The 8,218-nt window shown below is 43.2% G+C and overlaps 1 non-coding gene across 1 annotated transcript; it reads right to left on the bottom strand.

Annotated features, from left to right (window-relative positions):
- Nucleotides 1-3,272: 3,272 nt before the first annotated feature.
- LOC147967813 (small nucleolar RNA SNORD36) lies at nt 3,273-3,350 on the bottom strand. Its single transcript, XR_015606059.1, has one exon. It is a non-coding gene; the product is annotated as a small nucleolar RNA SNORD36 (small nucleolar RNA).
- Between the last annotated feature and the right edge of the window lie 4,868 nt (nt 3,351-8,218).

Genomic DNA, 8,218 nt, shown 5'->3' on the forward strand with positions numbered 1-8,218 from the left:
ATGGAGTAGTATCAACGGTGAACATCACTATGTTGATCATATCTACTATATGATTCACGCTCGACCTTTCAGTCTCCGTGTTCCGAGGCCATATCTGTTATATGCTAGGCTCGTCAAGTTTAACCTGAGTATTCCACATGTGCAACTATTTTGCACCCGTTGTATTTGAACATAGAGCATATAACACCCGATCATCACGTGGTGTCTCAGCACGAAGAACTTTCGCAACGGTGCATACTTAGGGAGAACACTTATACTTTGATAATTTAGTGAGGGGTCATCTTATAATGCTACCGTCAATCAAAGCAAGATAAGATGCATAAAAGATAAACATCACTTGCAATCAATATAAGTGATATGATATGGCCATCATCATCTTGTGCTTGTGATCTCCATCTCCGAAGCACCTTCATGATCACCATCGTCACCGGCGCGACACCTTGATCTCCATCGTAGCATCGTTGTCGTCTCGCCAATCTTATGATTCCACGACTATCGCTACCGCTTAGTGATAAAGTAAAGCATTACAGGGCGATTGTATTGCATACAATAAAGCGACAACCATATGGCTCCTGCCAGTTGCCGATAACTCGGTTACAAAACATGATCATCTCATACAATAAAATTTAGCATCATGTCTTGACCATATCACATCACAACATGCCCTGCAAAAAACAAGTTAGACGTCCTGTACTTTGTTGTTGCAAATTTTACGTGGCTGCTACGGGCTTAGCAAGAACCGTTCTTACCTGCGCATCAAAACCACAATGATAGTTTGTCAAGTTGGTGCTGTTTTAACCTTCGCAAGGACCGGGCGTAGCCACACTCGGTTCAACTAAAGTTGGAGAAACTGACACCTGCCAGCCACCTATGTGCAAAGCACGTCGGTAGAACCAGTCTCGCGTAAGTGTACGCGTAATGTCGGTCCGGGCCGCTTCATCCAACAATACCGCCGAACCAAAGTATGACATGCTGGTAAGCAGTATGACTTATATCACCCACAACTCACTTGTGGTCTACTCGTGCATATGACATCTACGCATAAAACCTTGCTCGGATGCCACTGTTGGGGAACGTAGTAATTTCAAAATTTTCCTACGCACACGCAAGATCATGGTGATGCATAGCAACGAGAGGGGAGAGTGTTGTCTACGTACCCCCGTAGACCGTTCACGGAAGCGTTATATCAATGCGGTTGATGTAGTCGTACGTCTTCACGATCCGACCGATCCAAGTACCGAAAGCACGGCATCTCCGAGTTTTGCACACGTTCGGCTCGGTGACGTCCTCGCCTTCTCGATCCAGCAAGAGGGGCGAAGTAGTAGATGAGTTCCGGCAGCACGACGGTGTGGTGACGGTGTTGGTGAAGAACAATCTCCGCAGGGCTTCGCCTAAGCACTACGAAAACTAGGACGGAGGATAAACTAGAGGGGACGGGGTTGCCGGCACACGGCTTGGTGTTTCTTTATGTCTCTTGGGTGCTAGCCCTACCCCTCTATTTATATGTTGTGCCTTGGGGTCGAAACTTGGAGTAAAAGCCTCCACAAAGTCGGTTTCACCCGGAAGGAAAGAGTCCTTCTCGGACTCCAGGGCCAGACGCCAGGGTTCCCGGCGTCTGGACCCAGATGCCAGGGACCCTGGCGTCTGGCCCCTGGACTCCGCAAAACTTCCTTTTGCGCTTTCCAAAAACCTTGTGGGCTTTCCCCTTTGGCCCAAATAAAGTGTTCTCATATCCAAACATTTCGGGAAACATCCGAAACCCCTTCTGGTAAATTCCGGAACCCTTCCGGTGACCAAACTCTATTATCCCATATATCAAACTTTATCTCCGGACCATTCCGGAGTTCCTCGTCACATCTGTGATCTCATCCCGGACCCCGGACAACATTCAGTCACCAACATACATAACTCATATAGTACTACATCGTTAACGAACGTTAAGCGTGCGGACCCTACAGGTTCGAGAACTATGTAGACATGACCGAGACACCTCTCTGGTCAATAACCAATAGCGGGACCTGGATGCCCATATTGGCTCCTACATATTCTACGAAGATCTTTATCGGTCAGACCGCATAACAACATACGTTGTTCCATTTGTCATCGGTATGTTACTTGCCCGAGATTCGATCGTCGGTATCTCAATACCTAGTTCAATCTCGTTACCGGCAAGTCTCTTTACTCGTTCCGTAATACATCATCCCGCAACTAACTCATTAGTTGCAATGCTTGCAAGGCTTATAGTGATGTGCATTACCGAGTGGGCCCAGAGATACCTCTCCGACAATCGGAGTGACAAATCCTAATCTCGAAATACGCCAACCCAACAAGTACCTTTGGACACACCTGTAGAGCACCTTTATAATCACCCAGTTACGTTGTGACGTTTGGTGGAACACAAAGTGTTCCTCCGGTAAACGGGAGTTGCATAATCTCATAGTCATAGGAACATGTATAAGTCATCAAGAAAGCAATAGCAACAAACTAAACGATCAAGTGCTAAGCTAACGGAATGGGTCAAGTCAGTCACATCATTCTCCTAATGATGTGATCCCGTTAATCAAATGACAACTCATGTCTATGGTTAGGAAACTTAACCATCTTTGATCAACGAGCTAGTCAAGTAGAGGCATACTAGTGACACTCTGTTTGTCTATGTATTCACACATGTATTATGTTTCCAGTTAATACAATTCTAGCATGAATAATAAACATTTATCATGAAATAAGGAAATAAATAATAACTTTATTATTGCCTCTAGGGAATATTTCCTTCAAAGGTCCCACAGCAAAATGCCAGCATTGCAAGATGGCCAATGCACACGAAATACATTGATATTTCACTGAACAAACTGAATTCAAACTAGTATTTAAATTTACATGTTTTTTAACACTCTGCAGGGGGGATATGAATTTACAAGTTCAAAACCTATGGTAAATGATAGTGCATCAATTCCTCTACAACTCACAAATCTGCTGCAATAGCTAACAAAAGGCAACAAGCTTCAACTAAACCTCTCTCAGTGCTAGGGGAAGACGAGGCAGCAGTGTCAGCTTGGGTAGGAAGATCTGCAGCTGAGCACGTATCAACAAATATTAGCAGCCAATATTGCAAGTTAAATAAAGTTTGATACTAGTCGGTTCATCTATTATAAAAAAAGCTTGAATTCAAAACGTCATATGAATCAGAATAACCACGAGGACTAAAACTTAGAATACGTCTCTTGCATTGGCTACTAGAAGAAAGAAAACATTAGACAGGCTCACAGGCCAACCATTAGTTTTAAAAAGCTCGATTTTGTAATCCTCAAAGAAAATCTCAGGAATATCTTGTTTTAGCATCATCTGACCAGCCCATCAAAAAACATCACACAAGAGGAAGGGTCACTACTAAGATTCAGTGGGCTATGGATTTGTGAGAGGCTGAGCTTCAATTTTAAAAAGAAGAATTTTGAAACATCAAGTGTGTGAGGATAAACAGAAGAGTCCCCATTTTCTAGAAACATCTCCATTCTAAGTAAAATTAGATGTTGAACGACTAACCCTCAAAACATATTGCACAAAATAATGCTACCTCTTTTAGCACAGCGTTGGTTTTCCCCAAAGAGGAAGTGACGATGCAGCAAAGTAGCGTAAGTATTTCCCTCAGTTTTTGAGAACCAAGGTATCAATCCAGTAGGAGGCTACGCGTGAGTCCCTCGTACCTGCACAAAAAAATAAATCCTCGCAACCAACGCAAATAGGGGTTGTCAATCCCTATAGGGCCACTTACGAGAGTGAGATCTGATAGATATGATAGGATAATATTTTTGGCATTTTTATGATAAAGATGCAAAGTAAAATAAAGGCAAAGTAAATAGCAAAGTAAATAACTAAGTAGTAGGAGATTAATATGATAAAGATAGACCCGGGGGCCATAGGTTTCACTAGTGGCTTCTCTCGAGAGCATAAGTATTCTACGGTGGGTGAACAAATTACTGTTGAGCAATTGACAGAATTGAGCATAGTTATGAGAATATCTAGGTATGATCATGTATATAGGCATCACGTCCGAGACAAGTAGACCGACTCCTGCCTGCATCTACTACTATTACTCCACTCATCGACCGCTATCCAGCATGCATCTAGAGTATTAAGTTAAAAACAGAGTAACGCCTTAAGCAAGATGACATGATGTAGAGGGATAGACTCATGCAATATGAAGAAAACCCCATCTTGTTATCCTCGATGGCAACAATACAATACGTGCCTTGCTGCCCTTACTGTCACCGGGAAAGGACACCGCAAGATTGAACCCAAAGCTAAGCACTTCTCCCATTGCAAGAAAGATCAATCTAGTAGGCCAAACCAAACTGATAATTCGAAGAGACTTGAAAGATAACCAATCATACATAAAAGAATTCAGAGAAGATTCAAATATTATTCATAGATAGACTTGATCATAAACCCACAATTCATCGGTCTCAACAAACACACCGCAAAAAGAAGATTACATCGAATAGATCTCCACAAGAGAGGGGGAGAACATTGTATTGAGATCCAAAAAGAGAGAAGAAGCCATCTAGCTACTAACTATGGACCCATAGGTCTGAAGTAAACTACTCACACTTCATCGGAGAGGCTATGGTGTTGATGTAGAAGCCCTCCGTGATCGATGCCCCCTTCGGTGGAGCTTCGGAACAGGCCCCAAGATGGGATCTCGTGGATACAGAAAGTTACGGCGGTGGAATTAGGGTTTTGGCTCCTGTTCTGATCGTTTGGGGGTACGTGGATATATATAGGAGGAAGGAGTACGTTGGTGGAGCAACAGGGGGTCCATGAGGGCGGAGGGCGCGCTTGGGGGGGGGGGCAGGCGCGCCCCCTACCTCGTGGCCTCCTGTTAGTTGGCTTGACATAGGGTCCAAGTCTCCTGAGTTGTATTTGGTGAGAAAATCACGTCCCCGAAGGTTTCATTCCGTTTGGACTCCGTTTGATATTCCTTTTCTATGAAACCCTAAAACAGGCAAAAAACAACAATTCTGGGCTGGGCCTCCGGTTAATAGGTTAGTCCCAAAAATAATATAAAAGTGGATAATAAAGCCCAATAATGTCCAAAACAGTAGATAATATATCATGGAGCAATCAAAGATTATAGATACGTTGGAGACGTATCAAGCATCCCCAAGCTTAATTCCTGCTCGTCCTTGAGTAGGTAAATGATAAAAACAGAATTTTTGATGCGGAGTGCTACTTGGCATAATTTTAATGTAATTCTTTGTAATTGTGGTATGAATATTCAGATACAAAAGATTCAAGACAAAAGTTCATATTGACATAAAAATGATAATACTTCAAGCATACTAACTAAGCAATTATGTCTTCTCAAAATAACATGGCCAAAGAAAGTTCGTCCCTACAAAATCATATGGTTTAGTCATGTTTCATTTTCGTCACACAAGAATGCTATCATCATGCACAACCCCGATGACAAAGCCAAGCAATTGTTTCATACTTTAGTAATCTCAAACCTATAAACTTTCACGCAATATATGAGCGTGAGCCATGGACATAGCACTATAGGTGGAATAGAATATAATGAGGGGGGTTATGTGGAGAAGACAAAAAAGGAGAAAGTCTCACATCAATAAGGCTAATCAATGGGCTATGGAGATGCCCACCGATTGATGTTAATGCAAGAAGTAGGGATTGCCATGCAACGGATGCACTAGAGCTATAAATGTATGAAAGCTCAACAAAGGAAACTAGTGGGTGTGCATCCAACTTGCTTGCTCACGAAGACCTAGGGCACTTGAGGAGGCCCATTGTTGGAATATACAAGCCAAGTTCTATAGTGAAAAATTCCCACTAGTATATGAAAGTGATAACATGAGAGACTCTCTACTATGAAGATCATGGTGCTACTTTGAAGCACAAGTGTGGCAAAGGATACCAACATTGTCCCTTCTCTCTTTTTCTCTCATTTTTTTCTTTTCTTTTTTGGGGCATTTTCTCTTTTTTATGGCCTTTCTCTTTTTTTGAGCCTTCTCTTTTTTTATGGCCTTTCACCTTTTTTTTATTCCTCACTTGGGACAATGCTCTAGAAAATTTTGATCATCACACTTCTATTTATTTACAACTCAATGATTACAACTCGATACTAGAACAAAGATGACTCTATATGAATGCCTCCGGTGGTGTACCGGGATATGCAATGAACCAAGAGTGACATGTATGAAAGAATTATGAATGGTGGCTTTGCCACAAATACTATGTCAACTACATGATCATGCTAAGCAATATGACAATGATGAATGTGTCATGATGAATGGAATGATGGAAAGTTGCATGACAATATATCTCGGAATGGCTATGGAAATGCCATAATAGGTAGGTATGGTGGCTGTTTTGAGGAAGATATAAGGAGGTTTATGTGTGAAAGAGTGTATCATATCACGGGGTTTGGATGCACCAGCGAAGTTTGCGCCAACTCTCAATGTGAGAAAGGGCAATTCACGGTACCGAAGAGGCTAGCAAGGATGGAAGGGTGAGAGTGCATATAATCCATGGACTCAACATTAGTCATAAAGAACTCACATACTTATTGCAAAAATCTACAAGTCATCAAAAACCACGGTACTACGCGTGTCACGCCCTCGATGCGGCTATATCTCCCACGTGTCGAAGCACGACTTAGAGGCATAAATGCATTGAAAGCTATGTCGCAAGTGAGGTAATCTTCACACAACCCATGTAATACATAAGGGGAAGAGATACATAGTTGGCTTATAATCGCCACTTCACACAATACATGAATAAAGCATTACATTCATCCAAATACACTCAAGGTCCGACTACGAAACCAAAATAAAAGAAGACTACCCCAAATGCTACACAGATCCCCGATCGTCCCGACTAGGCTCCACTACTGATCAACTGGAAACAGAACAACATAACGAACACGATCTTGAATGAGCTCCTCCTTGAGCTTGGTTGCATCACCTGTACGGTATCATCGAGCACCTGCAAACTGGTTTTGGAAGGATCTATGAGTCACGGGGACTCAGCAATCTCACACCCTCGCGATCAAGACTATTTAAGATTATAGGTAGGGTAAAAGTATCAGGTGGAGCTGCAGCAAGCGACTAGCATATATGGTGGCTAACATACGCAAATGAGAGCGAGAAGAGAAGGCAAAAGCACGGTCGAGAAACTATGATCAAGAAGTGATCCTAGAACAACCTACGTCAAGCATAACTCCAACACCGTGTTCACTTCCCGGACTCCGCCGAGAAGAGACCATCATGGTTACACACACGCCGAGAAGAGAAGGTTTTCTACAACCGGACATTAACAAATTCCCATATGCCCATAACCGCGTGCACGGCTTTCGAAAGTTCAAATCCCTGCAGGGGTGTCCCAACTTAGCCCATCACAAGCTCTCACGGTCAACGAAGGATATTCCTTCTTCCAAGACAATCCGATCAGACTCGGCATCCCGGTTACAAGACATCCTCGACAATGGTAAAACAAGTCCAGCAAGACCGCCCGATGCGCCGACATCCCGATAGGAGCTGCACATATGTCATTCTCAGGGCACACCGGATAAGCAATCCGTACAGCTAAAACCAGCCCTCGAGTTTCCCCGAGGTGGCGCTGCAAGGGGCTCTAGTTTGGACCAACACTTAGACAAGCACTGGCCCGGGGGGGGGGGGGGGGGTTAAAATAAAGATGACCCTTGGGCTGGCCTAACCCAAGGGAAAAAAGGCTAGGTGGTGAATGGTAAAACCAAGGTTGGGCCTTGTTGGAGGAGTTTTATTCAAAGCGAACTGTCAAGGGGTTCCCATTATAACCCAACCGTGTAAGGAACGCAAAATCCGGGAACATAACACTGATATGACGGAAACTAGGGCGGCAAGAGTGGAACAAAACACCAGGCATAAGGCTGAGCCTTCCACCCTTTACCAAGTATATAGATGCATTAATTAAATAAGAGATATTGTGATATCCCAACAAAATATCCATGTTCCAAACATGGAACAAACTCCAATCTTCACCTGCAACTAACAACGCTATAAGAGGGGCTGAGCAAAGAGGTAACATAGCCAAACAACGGTTTGCTAGGACAAGGTGGGTTAGAGGCTTGGCTTAACAATATGGGAGGCAAGATAAAGTGGTAGGTATCGCAACATAGGCATAGAAAAAGAGCGAGCAACTAGCAAGCAAAGATAGAAGTGATTTC

This window comes from Triticum urartu, chromosome 5A (genome assembly GCF_056163025.1).
Source record: "Triticum urartu cultivar PI428250 chromosome 5A, HENAU_Tu73, whole genome shotgun sequence".
Lineage (NCBI taxonomy): Eukaryota > Viridiplantae > Streptophyta > Magnoliopsida > Poales > Poaceae > Triticum > Triticum urartu.